Source organism: Lissotriton helveticus, chromosome 1_2, assembly GCF_964261635.1.
Source record: "Lissotriton helveticus chromosome 1_2, aLisHel1.1, whole genome shotgun sequence".
NCBI lineage: Eukaryota > Metazoa > Chordata > Amphibia > Caudata > Salamandridae > Lissotriton > Lissotriton helveticus.
Window position 1 is genome coordinate 331,534,364 of NC_136058.1, and position 15,028 is coordinate 331,549,391.

Sequence of the window (15,028 nt, forward strand, 5' to 3'; positions counted from 1 at the left end):
GGTTATTACATTTAAATCCAGTAATAAGCCTTGCAGCTGAGTTAAGGGAGAAGCTTTGAAAGAGTTGGGATGCTAGAGACAGGGCATAAGTTATTTAGATCAGTGTGTTCTGCTATGGGTTTTTTAAGATTGGCGGTTATCTGTCCAAACTTGAGGCAGTCTGCTATACGGCCTTCAATTAATGAATCCTTTACTATTTTGATCCAGAGTGGGAGAAGAGGGGTTTTAATCTCACTGAAGAGATATGAAGGAAGCGGATCTCTGAAGTGGTTTGACAGGATTTTTAGTTTGGTCATTTCTTCAAAGGATTTGAATGAACTTCACACAGCAATATTTTTGGGGGGTGTGCAGGACGCTCAGGCCACATGAGTGGGTGGGGGCTGATATGTGAAGGCCTTGGGAGGAGTTCCAATGTAGTCTTTAAGTCACTTTCAATTTTTTCGTCTGCCCTAGGAAGAAGGCGGCAAGTTTTTAGCGGTTAGGCTGCAGATTAGACCCGGAAAGCAGGTTGGGTTTCCTGATATATTGCAATTCAATGAGTTCAAACTGTTTTTTAGGTCTATTCCTGGCATTGTTTAGCTGTTTCCTAAAGTCGTTTGCTTTTGAGCTATGTATGTGTTTATTGTAAATGATTCTTCGAGATCTCAGGTGCTGGAGGTGTTCGAGCGAGGGGGAGAATCTCCATGACCATTTACTCAATCTTAGTTTGTATCTCTCAGCGTTTAGGCTACCATTGTACCATGGCTCGAAGTCTTTGGTGGATACTCTTTTTAGTGGAGGGGTGCCATAGAGTCTAGAATGTTTGTTATTGAATTAGTGTAATGATCAGGAAGGTCCTGGACATCTGACATGTCCTCGGGAGGGGTTAGTATGTAATTGCTGATAGATGTTAGTTCATTCAGGTTTATGTTTCGAGTGTTCCTTTTCCAGTGTCTGTTTTTTTTATTTGAACCTTTTTTGAGGACAGTGGTTCAGTGATTTTATTTTTTTTAAGCAATTTTTATTGATTTTCAACACCCACAGCCATGTTCAATGAAAGGCACAAATCGAAATACATTGCATGATTATTCAGTATCCACAGTGGAGACAACATCAATATCTTTAGTCTATGACACCTTTTATTACATCCAGTTCACCTTATTTATCAAGGACTTCCTCAATATATGCATTTGATGTCATCCCATGGTGCAATGACTCCTCAACCTAGTGCCTCCCGCATGCTCCTGCCCTGCCCTCCCCCTTCCCCTTATCTCCCCTAACCGGTGTGCTCCAAACAACATAAACAAGAATAACCAAATGTCTTTCCGTGCTAGGGAATGTAGGTCTCTGATGTCACTTTAGCCATACTCCCAGGTCCATTAGTTCTGCCACCGCTCCCACTCGCCCATGGACTATTCACACCTATCTACGTGTTTCATGCCCCGACAGCGTCCTGAGAACCCTCCAGTGAGCCTGCGTATTAATCCGCCTCCGAATGTATCAATAACGCCACCAATGCTTCCCATGCTTGTGCGGTTTCCATTGCTTTGTCGGTGTTCACTGTCCTGGCCTGTTGGATTCTAACCATGCTCTCACTGGCTGCCCATTTCACAAACTCCACCCTCCAATGCTCCACACTAGGGCCCTTCCTGGATTTCCACTGCCTTGTCAATTCTCGCTTAGCCAGCAACAACCCTCAGTCCATAAACTTGCTCGTGATCTTAGTGCGCTTTGTGGTTGGAAACCCGTACAATATACACACCCCCATGTCGGGCTCCACCTGTCTGTCCGTTACCCCGCACAAGACCTCCATCACCGCCTCCCAATACGTTTCGAGCTGCGGGCAACTCCACATCATATGTTGGAAATCCGCCGTTCTCGTGTTGCACCTGGGATAGCATGCCGGGTCTACTTGAAAATATTTAGCTATCCGCTCTGGGGTTAAGTAGGCCCTATGTACAACGTAGAAATGAATGAGCTGAAACCTGGCAGTCCGTGTACTTTTCCATGCCCTTTCCACTATTCTGGTCCGTGCCATCTCAGGAATATCCTTTCCCAAGTCCGCTTCCCATTTTCCGCACAGCTGTGTCAGTGGCTGCAGTCCCTCCTCCACCATTCGCCTGTAAAGACATGTCACTGCTTTCACCGTCCCCGCTGCCATTACCACATATTGGCACGTCAAGGACGTCTGAGGCTCCAATAGCCCTGTTCCCCAGTATTTCTGAATCACAGCCAGCAGAGCTGAATGCAACACATAGCCACCTCTAGGCAGGCCATAGCTGTCCTGCAATGCCTGGAAAGGTTGGAGGGCCCCCTCCTCATATAAGTCCCCAATCATCTGCAGTCCTAAATCTTCCCACTCCGCCAATGCAGACCAGTCCCCCCTTGTGAAAAGGCAGTGCACATGCCCAGGGAAATCGTGCCTGGAACACCACACCTATGTTTGTATCCATTCCAGCTTGCTCTGAGCGTTTTCTCTTCGCTGGTCAAGGAATTGAGTCGCAATCGTTGTCCAAGTACCACAAATGAGAGAATATGCTTTGGTAGTCATCTGTCCTCTGGTCTATCCGGCCACCTAAATTCCCTAGCCACTGCCTGCGTAAGCCACTTTAGACGAGCCGCCAAATAATACCCTTCAAAATCCAGGACTACCCATCCTCCTGCGCCCCTAGGTCTCATCATCGTGGCCAGAGCCACCCGCCACCTACCATATCCCCACAGAAAACCCCCCACCATGAACCGCAGTGCTCTGAACACCGAGCCCGGGATCTCAACCAGCAGCGACCTGAAGTAATATAAAAGTCTAGGCAGCGCTACCATCTTCAGCAGTGCCACTCGACCCGCAACCGAGAGTCGGCAGACGGCCCCATAACGCCATACTCCCCTTGATCCCTCGCACTGCTCTATTCACATTGCCCTCCAATAGATCCGCCTGTTCATGGTAGATGTTAGTTCCCAGGTATTGTAGGCAACTAGGCTCCCATCTCAGCCTCTCCAGCACTGCGGGAGCTACCATTGTCCGGTATGCAGGAAAAAGGCAAGTCTTCTCCCAGTTCACACATAATTAGGCTGTCCGGAATTCGGTTTAAACCGACTCTAAACGACAGTATCCTACCGGATGAAAATCAGCTGACCCGGTTTAAACCGAGTGTCACTGATTTTCATCGTTGTTGCAAGTTTTGGCAACTTGAGGGAGCCAAAGCATAATAAAGTGTGGTGCCTGGGGCGGAGGTGTCAGGCGAAAACAGTGCTTCTGGGCCGGTCCGCACGTGGGGAGCCGTGGTGTGAATGGCCCAAGGGCCAGATCAACACCAAGACCCCCTGCCTGGCTCACTTGGTGGGAGAGGAGCTGTTGTGCTCTGCTGTCTCACTGTGGCCAGCCGCACCCGAGTACTTCACAGGTCTTTAAAAAGACCATTTGCTTAACGAGTCTTTGTTTTTATTTTGCACTTCTTAGAGCCCCTTTAGCTACACTGTCTCTGGCTCTTAGCAGTCGCAGCTGGATCCAATCAACCAGCCACTGCACAGCTATTTAAAATAGTAACGTGAATAGCTGCTCCCCGGCACATAATCTGCACTTCAAGTCCTGGAAGGAGTTGATGGTGGGTGGGGGTCAGTGAAGCAGTCACCAGCAGTTGCAGCTGTCAACATGTCAAAGGTTTGAGGGGTCGGGCAGCTTCCACGCTCCTATGTCGCATCCTACGCAGTTGTCTGTCTAGCAGTTACTCAAAATCCCTCGCCCCCTTTACTCCCCGCCCCCGGTATCACAGTAAAACGCAATGGATAAGCTACATTGAATGCGGATGCACACTAAAAACTGTCAGACTGAGGTGACTATCAGATGAACAGAAGAGTGTTCAGAGAAAAATATAAAGACACTTTTGTGAAAAAAAAAGTCTGGCGTTAGCTCATACACATTGCAATTGGAATGTTTTACGTGAAACCCAAAATGCTCAAGTATGAATTTAAGTCGACTAGTCTATTCCAGCCTGCGGGTTGATGCACACGCCCAGCATTCAGACCTCCCTCTCTAAAATAATCATTACAGATTGGAATGTGGATTTCTGCTTGAGATCGAAACTGGCCAATTCCTCTGTCTTCTCCTCATCCCCCCATACCTGCCCAGTGCAGTCGACCTCACCCCTGATTCATGGTGCATGGCCACACCTCTCCGGTTAATTCAGGGACAGCAGGGCAAGAGCCTTGCTTCCCTTCTTTCAACTGATTGGAAACATCTGCTGCAAACATCTGCCGCCCGATGTGTCCTGATTAACATGGCAGTCCACACTGAGATCACATGTAATGGAGGCATCTACAGAATAGGTGAAGTTTTCAGTTTGTCCTCTCGCCAGGATTTCTTTAGCTCAAATTGTTCAACTGCGCAGGAACAGCTCTAAAAACAGCTTTTTTTAAATGGCGCCATACATAGAATAAGGTAATACGAAGCTAAGCATAGTCAGACATTACAGTGAGGGGTGGCTGAAGAATTAAAATGCTCTGCCAAATCCTGCAGTTTCGTTCAGTAGCACAAGTCAGCGCAGTTCAAGGTAGACCCGAGGTTGCTTTCCGTATGATCATTTCCAAGACGTGTAGGAGAAGGTAAGGGTAGCAAAAATAGGAGGATAGGAAAAAATTCATGCTTAACATTATATTTACCACATCACAATGGCTAATTTAAAGTGCATTCACTGTAATTTTCAGCATACAAAGTTAAGTCAATGTATCATATTGTACTGCAACCTTGTTGGACACATTTCTTGACTCTCTCACTTGGATGGAGCTGCCCGAGCAGCACATTCAGGTAGATTCAAGCGGCACAGGCACTGCCCTCGCAGGAGTAAGAAATCCACAGCGCCGGGGTCTGGTTCGGAGGAGTGCATATACGCCCGTTCTACACAGCTGCCATCTTGCCTGTTCCCTGGCCCGCCAACAGTCTACGGTTGGCCAAGCTGTCTTAATGACTTTCATTCAGGTATTTGTATTGAACTTGTGTTTGCCACTGCTTATGTGGGTACTGCTTTACAGTCTTACGGGCTTACGATTCACATGGGATCTTTCCTAACATGTGGGAAAAGGCCAGTTCAATGCATATGTTGCAGAACCTGTCCCAGAGAATGCCAACCTTCAGGTGCACTTGTATTGGCATGGAAAGCTACATCAGTGGCCAGAGTTGGCAAATTGTGTACTGGCTGTTTTGGCGTTTCCAGTCAAGTGCCAATGTCGACAGGGCCTTTTCACAAATAAAAGTTTACATGGGAAGGAAAGAGAGAGGGCGAATGACCAAAGATTAACTGTAGAAATATTGTATGGTGTACTACAGTAAGTGTGTCTTGTAAAAATGTATTTGGACCTCATATACACTGTACATACACTGTCTATATCCCTGCTCGACAACGGGGAAACTGCTCGACAACGGGGAAACAGCGGCCCTCATCCTCCTGGACCTCTCTGCAGCGTTCGACACTGTCTGCCACCGCCCCCTATTGCAGCGCCTCAGCAACATCGGAGTCCAAGAGAAGGCACTGGAGTGGATCATCTCGTTCCTTGCCGGAAGAACCCAGAGAGTCCGCCTCCCCCTTTCAGATCCGAGGCCACCGAAGTCATCTGCGGTGTACCACAAGGATCATCACTCAGCCCAACCCTCTTCAACGTCTACATGAGCCCTCTCGCAGCCATCGCACGCAAACACAACCTCAACATCATCTCCTACGCCGACGACACCCAACTGATCCTCTCCCTCACCAACGACCCCGCCACCGCCAGAACCAGCCTGCAGGAAGGGATTCAAGACATCGCCGAATGGATGAAGAACAGCCGCCTGAAACTGAACTCAGACAAGACGGAAGTCCTCATCCTGGGATCATCGCCCTCCGCCTGGGACGACCCCTGGTGGCCGCCTGCCCTGGGCAGCGCACCCAAACCAACGGACCACGCACGCAACCTGGGCGTCATCCTGGACTCCTCCCTCACGATGACCAAGCAAGTGAACGCAGTCTCATCATCCTGCTTCAACACCTTGCGCATGCTCCGAAAGATCTTCCGATGGATCCCCACCGAGACCAGGAAGACGGTCACCCAGGCCCTCGTCACCAGCCGTCTGGAGTATGGGAACACCCTCTACGCTGGAACCACAGCCAAACTCCAGAAAAGACTCCAGCGCATCCAGAACGCCTCCGCACGACTCATCCTGGACATCCCGCGCCGCAGCCACATCTCCGCCCACCTGAAAGACCTGCACTGGCTCCCCATCAACAAGAGGATCACTTTCAGACTCTTCATCCACGCACACAAGGCTCTCCACGACTTGGGCCCGAAGTACCTCAACAGCCGCCTCACTTTCTACACACCCACCCGCCAGCTCCGATCCGCCAGCCTCGCCCTCGCCTCCGTCCCAAGAATTCGGAAATCCACAGTCGGAGGAAGATCCTTTTCCTACCTGGCAGCCAAGACATTCAACTCCCTCCCAACTCACCTACGGCTGACCCAGGATCACCTCTCCTTCAGGAAATTACTCAAGACCTGGCTGTTTGAGCAGTAGCGACCCCCCCCCCCCTCAGCGCCTTGAGACCCTTATGGGTGAGTAGCGTGCTATTCAAATCTCTATGATTGATTGATTGATTGATATATACCATACATCAATGAAGAAAGCAAGCAATAATAAAAGCAAAATGTTCCATAAACACCGGTAAAACACTGTTTCAGTTGTTTTTTATGGCGCGAAAATGAGTAACCACTGAAAAGCACTGTTTTTTTGAGATATTGAAATCACTGGAAAACACTGAAAAAACACCACCAGAATTTACCTAAAATAGAAACTAAAAACAGGAAAGCCTACACATAATCCTGACACCTCCCCAAACGTCCGCAACAGCTCCGTCGTCCCCGTGCCTACCTCATCGGGCTCGGCCAGAAACATCAATAGGTCATCTGCGTAAAGCGATATATAGTGTACTTCCCCACGGACCTCTATCCCAGCATGATACTTCCCCGACCTGGCTTGCACCGCCAGTGGCTGAATTGCCAATGCAAACAGAAGCAGAGATAGCAGGCAGCCCTGTCGCGTCCCTCGTCCCACTGAACAGGGCACTGTTACCGTCTCACCGTCCACACCCGGGCCGTCGCTGAATCATACAAGATGCGGGTCCACCTCACAAACGTTTCGCTCAATCCCACTTTACGCATTACCTGAAAAAGAAATGGCCATTCCAGGGTATCAAATGCCTTCTCTATATCCACATATAAAATCAAGGCCTTCACTGTCGGTTCCTGGCAGTCTTCCAGGATTCGCAATAAGCGCCTGACATTGATAGCCGTGCTGCGTTTAGGGATAAACCCCGATTGATCCCGGTGCACTAACTGCGTCATGTTCAGGAGTAGGCGTGTCGCCAGGATCCTACTCAGGATTTTTTAGTCGATCGCCAACATTGAAAGTGGGTGGTAGGCCTTCACATCCGCTGCTTCCCTACCCGGCTTCAGGAGGGGAATGATAATCGCCTCCCTAGTGGTCCCAGGCAGCCTCCTCACACTTATAGACTACTTGCAGTCGCGGGGCCAGAGAGTCCACGAATTTGGAATAAAATTCAATAGGCAGGCCATCCACCCCAGGTGTCTTGTTGCGGGCCATGTGCCTCATCGCGCATCTGATCTTGCCCATCGTGATCTCACCACCCGCGAATCTCCCTGTTCCCTGCTCAAACTCGGCATCGCAAGCCCTTCCAGATAATTCCCTCTGCATCCACGGCCAGTTGAGTGCGGTATAAATCGGCATAATACTCTAGGAACCGCCTATTAAGCCCTACCTACATGTACATCAACTCCCCTGAGGCCGCCCTCAAGCCTAAGACCGGTTCACCCCTTGGTAGTGGGTTGGCCAGCCACGCCAGCAGAGCGCCTGATTTGTCCTCCTCCGCATGTATCCGTGTCCTATAGTTCATCTGCATCGCAACTGCTTCCTTGGCTTCGAGCACTTCAGTGCCTGCCCCGGGTCTCCCCGGTCGGTCCCTCTCCGCTCCCCTCAGTCTGCCCTCCGCTGATTCCAGGTCTGCCAGTAACGTTTTCCTGACCCTGCCACCTTGCTAATGCAAATGCCCCTGACCACAACCTTAAATGCATCCCATTCTATTACCGTCGATGTCGCCGTCCCCTCGTTCTCCTCAAAATATCGTGCAATGCCCACCCCAACTCTTCACTAAAGACCGGATCTTCCAGCGCCTCCAGGCGGAGCCGCCAGGTCTGTATAAGTGATCTCACTTGCCTCCATCGTATCCGCACTAACAAAGGATTATGATCAGAGATTATTCTCGCTAAGTACTCACTATCTGTCACCTTAGCATGGATGCCAGGGGTGCACAATATGCCGTCCAGTCGCACATGCAGGTCATGGATGCTAGAGTAATAAGAGTAGTCCTTCTCCTCCAGGTGCTGTGCCCGCCAAGTGTTGATTAGTCCCCGATTAGTCCCCAATTAGTTCTCCTCGCCTTGGAATTCCTATGTACTGGGGCACCTGAGAGCGGAGGGTGTGACCTGTCTTTATCCACAACTGCTATGGAGTTAAAATACCCCCAGAATATAGTTGCCCCGGTCAAGTAGGGCGCCAAGCTCCCCGATAGATTCTCAAAAAAGGATGGCTGTTCAACTTTTGGGGCATACACACTACACAAGGTCACATCCACGCCATCTCCGATCCACCCTTGGATCCACCCGGACACTTCGTACTTGGTCGCCTGCAGCATTTTTCAGCAGCTCGCCATTGAAATCAACGACGAAACCCGACACGAAAAGACACCTATGCACCCGGCTTCCCTGGGTGAGGTAACTGGAGTACTCGGGTGCTCCCGTGAGTGTTGATTCTAGAACCTCCTAGTTCTAAAGGGGTTTGCTCCAAGTCCTCTTCTAAGTGTCCTTAACCTTTAAATTTCCAACTGCGATTTTCCCTATAGAAGTTCATGGTGATTCGCGGCTTTGTTTAGACACTGCACGCCTCCCTCGTGGGACCCCTGTGTCACTACCATGGGTGATTCCTGGTGGCCTCAGCGGTTCTAAAGGCTCTAGACCTTGTATTTATGTCGGTCGTGGTTCTTATACCACTTTCTTAATATATGGTTTGGTACGCCCGTAGGGCTCAACGTATATTGTGCTAATTTACTGTGTGCTAAATAGGTTTACTGAATGTACTTTTGCCTCTAGCCTCATAAAGAGACTAGAGGGATGTCTTTAGAATAAATACATACATCTTATATATATATATATATATATATATTCACTGAAAAAACACTAATTTATTCTTCCATCAACTTTTACATATACATATATAATACATATTTATTTCTCGGATAGACACACATTCACTGGATGGTGTCATCAGTGATGTCATGAGTGATGTCACTGACCATGTCATGAGTGATGTAATATGTGACGTCATCAGCAGTGCATTGCACGCGCAAGTTATAGTGAGTCCAACTAACTATAACGTGGGAATTTCAATGGCTTTATGCGAGTAAAATTTCCAGCTAACTATAACTGGTGTGAAATCTATGTTTTTTTCAGTGAATTTAATAGGTTTTTTAAATGCTAATTCCTAACTATAACTGGTGTGAAACCTATGGTTTTTTCAGTAAATTTCATAGGTTTTTTAATAGCAAATCTCTATAGGTATGAAATGTAATATTTTTTCTAACGAATTTTATATTGTATAAATATGTAATATATATATATATTTTTTTTGCCCCGGAGCGCTCCCGGGGCGCGTACCGATGCGCTCACCGGTAAGCGTAGAGCGTCCCGTTAGCGCTATTCCCGCGTACGAAAACAACATCGTGACGTATCGCGTAGCCGCGTGATGCGTCATATGACGCACAGCGTAAGAGCACGCGAGCGCATACGATCGTGAAACGTCCTGACGCGCTTACGCAACGCGCCCCCGGGCGCGCCCCGGAGCACCCCGGGGCACGTAGCGTAAGCGCGTCGGGTCATGTGACCTGAAAATAACACTTTTTATTGGTTCACAACACTTTTGGTTTCCAAATGATGAAAGCCCTGGTCATGTGACTTGAAAATAACACTTTTCATTGGTTCACAACACTTTTGGTTTCCAAATGATGAAAGCCCTGGTCATGTGACTTGAAAATAACACTTTTCATTGGTTCACAACACTTTTGGTTTCCAAATGATGAAAGCCCTGGTCATGTGACTTGAAAATAACACTTTTCATTGGTCCAGAACAGTTTTGTTTTCCAAATGATGAAAGCCCCCACCTTTTTTCCTTATTCTGACTTTGTCCTTTGACTGAGGAAGACCTGTTTGGAGATCTGTCTCTAATCTTTTCTACTTTAAAATGGCTACAGTAGCAGCAGTAGCTGGAGCATCTGCCCTACCACCACCACCACCACCATCAAAAAGACCACCTGAAGATTACATTGGTGGTCAAGAAGAAGAGGAGGAGGATGATGAAGAGGAGGGACAGACAAGGCATTTCCTGCCTGAAGATAATCAGCCCTACAAACCAAAAGAGCACTTTGTATGGCAGTTCTACAAAATCCCAAGGGGTTTCAAAAAAGTCAACGCTGCGAAGGTGACTTGTCTGATTTGTGATGCTGAGCTGTCCAGGGGGAACCCTAACAAAAAATATTCCTTCGGGAATCATACCATGATTCGGCACATGATCCGTTGGCACCCAATCAACTATTCTGCTGCAGAGGTAAGGGACCTCTGCAGTAAGCTAAACCATCAACATCTAGACCCTCAACATCGAAAGAACCAACTCCATCGGGTTCAGAGGCAACAGAGACAATGCCTATCATACAATCAAAATTTAACGATTTTAAAATCATGTGCAAATATTGTGGAAAGTTACTTTGCTATGGTGAGCAAAGTATAAAACTTATCATCTGTGCTGGGGATAACCATAAGTGCCCGAAAACACCCTAATTTTTTCTGGGTTTTTTTTTTGCTCCAGTTGAGCCATTTACAATTCCTTGTTTTTTGTTTCTCCCCATAAAAAATACAAAAAAATATAAAACTGTTCAGAAAACCCAAAAAAAGTAAAAAATGTTCAAAAAAACAATAACAAAAATATAAAACAACAAAAAGAATTAAAAAAACAGTTCTTTTTAGAACTACCTTTAATTTATAAAAATAAACCTATATTTTTAAAGAATGTCTGTCAATCTTTTTTCTGCAGGGTACGCGTACCGGTACGTGCACCGGGGCGCGCACCGGGGCGCGCAACCAATAAAAAAAAATAAAGAAAGAGTGAGCATGAGGGAAGAACACAGAGAGAGTAATGTTAATAGAAAAAGAGCTGGAGGGAGCAACACAGAGGGATTGTTTATTACATAGTAAAAAACAGAGAAGGTGTAATAGGGTGTAAGTGAGAAAAGGAAAATGAATAAGGGAGCGAAAGAAGGAAAGAGAAAAAAGAAGACTAAAGTAGAGGTACTGGTAGAATGTGAGTGGGTGTTGAAAGTAAAAGGAAGGACAGTAAAGAATGGGGAATGAGAGGTAGTGACGGAACCGGAATAAATGAACAATGGTGAGGGAGGGTGAGAAAAGAGCAGTGAGTGTAAGTAAAGAGGGGTGAAAGAGGGTGGATAAAAGTGAATAAGGTTAAGACATGGGGAGTGACAAAGAGAAAAGAGAGAGAGAGTAAAGGAAGGAGTGACTGAAAGAGTCTGAGTGAAACAGGAAAGAAAGGTAAGTAAGGCAGTGTGGGTGACTTATAGGGAGTCAGTGGGTGTAGGTGGGGGTGTGGGTGTGTGTGTGGGGTGTTTGGGTGTGGGTGGAGGTGTGGGTGTTGGAGATATGTGTGGGGGGGGTGGGGGGGGTATATGTGTGGAGTGTGTGTGTGTGTGTGTGGGATGTGTGGGTGTGTGTGAGGAGTGTGTGTGTGGCTGTGTGTGTGTAAGGTGTGTGTGTGGGGTGTATGTCAGAGGTGTGTGTGTGTGTTGGGGGGGTGTGTGTGTAGGAGTGAAGTAAATGATTAAGGGAAAGAGAATGAGTGAGGGAGCAAAGGAAGGGAACAGAGGGTAAGGGAAGTAAAGAATAGGGACTGAAAGAAGTTGAATGTAGGAGGGGAAATAGGGAAAGGGGAGTAAACATGGAGAATATGAATAAGTGAGGAAAGCAGAGTAAAGAAACAGGAGTGAGGTAGGTTGAGAAAATAGTAGTGAGGTTAAAGCAAAGGGTGATGACAAACTACATTTTTTTAGTCACACTTACCATATAATAAATGTAACTTTAATTACATTTTGACTTCCTGTTCTCACCCCTGTGTATTAGGAGCGGCGCAGCAGCTTTGCGGTTCTTTCTCGGTCTTCCACCAACAGTGCGCCTTTCGTGACTGCGCAATCCCTGCTGGCCAGTTTTCGTCTGCCTTTTCTCTTCACACACTGCAACTATGCAGGCCCCGAGGAGCATGCTCGGTCGAGGTTCTCGCCGCGGTGGTTTCAAAGGCTCCCGCGGAGGTCGTTCTGAGCCGCCTTCCGCCCCTCCAACCCAAGAGCCCGAAAGCAAGTACCTGCCTCAGCTGCTGGCAGAAAAGGACAGTCTGGATCCGAGCTTTACACACGCTATGAAACTCCTGAGCACTGAAATTGAAAAGGTCCAAAAGGGAGATAAAAAGGACGACGATGAGGCAGACACATACCTTGATTTGTTTTCCCACAAGAATATGAAGCTGAAGGAGCGCATTCTTATTCCAGTTAAACAGTATCCAAAGTTTAATTTTGTTAGGAAGATCCTGGGGCCGCAGGGCAATACTATTAAGAGACTACAAGAAGAGACGGGAGCCAAAATTTCTGTACTGGGGAAGGGTTCTATGAGGGACAAAGGAAAGGAGGAGGATTTGCGAAAAGGCGGCGATCCAAAATATGCCCATCTGAACATGGATCTGCACGTGTTCATCGAGGTCTTCGGACCCCCGTGTGAGGCGTACACGCGCATGTCGCACGCAATGGAAGAGGTTAAGAAGTTCCTAGTGCCGGATATGATGGATGACATCTGCCAGGACCAGTTTTTGGAGCTGTCTTACCTGAATGGAGCCCCACCAGAGGCTTCGCGTGGTCGTGGTGGTCCACCTACCCGTGGAAGAGGAGCCCACCCTCCCCCACCGCCTGCACCCGTTGCGAGGGGGCGCGGTGTTCCACCACCGCGTGGTGCTATGGGACCCCGCGGGGCGCCACCAGGTAGAGGAGGTCCACTCCCAAGAGGTGGTAGTGCTGGTCGGGGTGTCCCCCCTTCACCTTCTGGCAGAGGCATGCCTTCAACCCGTTCCAGACCGCCAGGAATCCAGAGGATACCGCTCCCACCACCGCCAGCCGCAGAACCCTACAACGATTATGGCTATGAGGATACCTATGCTGAGCAGAGTTACGAGGGGTACGAAGGCTACTACAGCCAGGGTCAAGGAGATACAGCAGAATACTATGACTACGCTCACGGTGAGACACCAGAATCCTACGACAGCTACGGTAGGCCAGAAGGGCAAGATGACTGGAACAGCTCGCGTGCATTGAAGGCTCCGCCAGCCCGGCCTGTGAAAGGCTCATACAGGGATCACCCTTACGGACGCTATTAAACAGTTATTACGACGACATTGTGCACGTTCCCAGATACTGGTTTCCAGACTCATCCTGTTGCTTTTCAGGCAGACACGTAATTGTCTAACTATTCTTTCGTGCTCTCCTTCATACCAGCTTCTGTACCAAGGAGTATTTTAATGGCGTTAAAATAGTTGTACAAACATCTAATTTTATGTGTAGTGTAGCCGAGACGTTCTTTTTAAACGGTGTTCTGCAGTTCTTTTCAAAAGTTCATTTCAAACTAATTATGGCTTGGTTGTGAAGTCAGTTGGTTCAAGAAACCAAAGTATTTATTTTTTTACTTTTGTTACAAATCTTAAAAGTTGTAGCTACAGAACCCCAAACATAGGTTACATTTAAAAATATTTTTCCTTTTTAGTTTTCCGTTCGGCATTAAAAGCAATGCGTAAATTGTTTAAATAAATCTTAGCTGATTGGCAGTCAAAAAGCAGATTGGCAAATAAATCGTGTTACACTTTTTAATACAAAAAATATAATGGAGGGAAATATTGGGTAATAAAATTGGGACGCTGCCCCTCCACCCCTTCCCCACCAATTGCGTTCGTAACAAAGTAACTACATTATTGGTGGAGTAGGTTGAAACGCTATAACTGATATTGTAGGCTTGGCATCTATTGGCCACCGTCTTGTGTGCCCTTGTGCCTGCATGCTATCGGAAGCTGGAGCTTTCCCGCCCCCTTATGTACTCTAGTTGTATTCTTTTATTCCCCTTACTTTTCTGGCTCGAGACTGGTAGTTCTTGATCTGATTCCCGATATGTTCAATACGATTTAAGTAGCCTTCTGTGGGAGGGGCATGAACTTGCTGAACAGGCAACCTCCCACTGGATGTGGGAGTGACTTAAGTGCATGGAAATGCAGTGGACCAATCTGGCCTTGTTCAGTAGGGACCACCACCCTTTCCTTCCGAACAGAAATGGCCCTGGGAGTGCTGCTCCACACTGGGTTCACAGGGTGACCACTCCTCTCATTCTGATATCAACACATTGGTACTTTAAACACTGCTATTAGGGGAAGGAGCAAACCATGAAAAGCTTCCTTTTTGTACATAGTTATCAATCCTGTGGGTTTGTACACCGTCCTTTCAGTGTGCGCGTAGGATAATTACTTAACGAATGTGTGAAGACTGCCTAAATAGGTAGCTAAACTTATGTCAAAATGTCTGCCAGTTTTGTCAATAAAGTTTAGTCATTTTTTAAACAAAAAAAACTTTAATTACATTTTTTTACTACATTTTGTATCTGTGAAAGAGAAAAGAAAAAATAAGTTATAATTAGTAAAATATGTATTTTAAAATAAAAGATACAAATGAAGAGGTTAAAAATCATAACAGTGTATTTAGAAATAAAGTAAGAGTGAAGGACACAGAAAGGGAAATAAAGTAAGGTAGAAGGACAAAAAGAGGGAAAAAGAAATAGAAGGAGAGTAAATTACTAAGAGTAAGGCATATAG

At 47.2% G+C, this 15,028-nt stretch overlaps 1 pseudogene; it reads left to right on the forward strand.

Moving 5' to 3' along the window:
- Positions 1-12,252: 12,252 nt before the first annotated feature.
- On the forward strand, positions 12,253-14,785 carry LOC144803216 (KH domain-containing, RNA-binding, signal transduction-associated protein 1 pseudogene; annotated as a pseudogene).
- Positions 14,786-15,028: the final 243 nt, after the last annotated feature.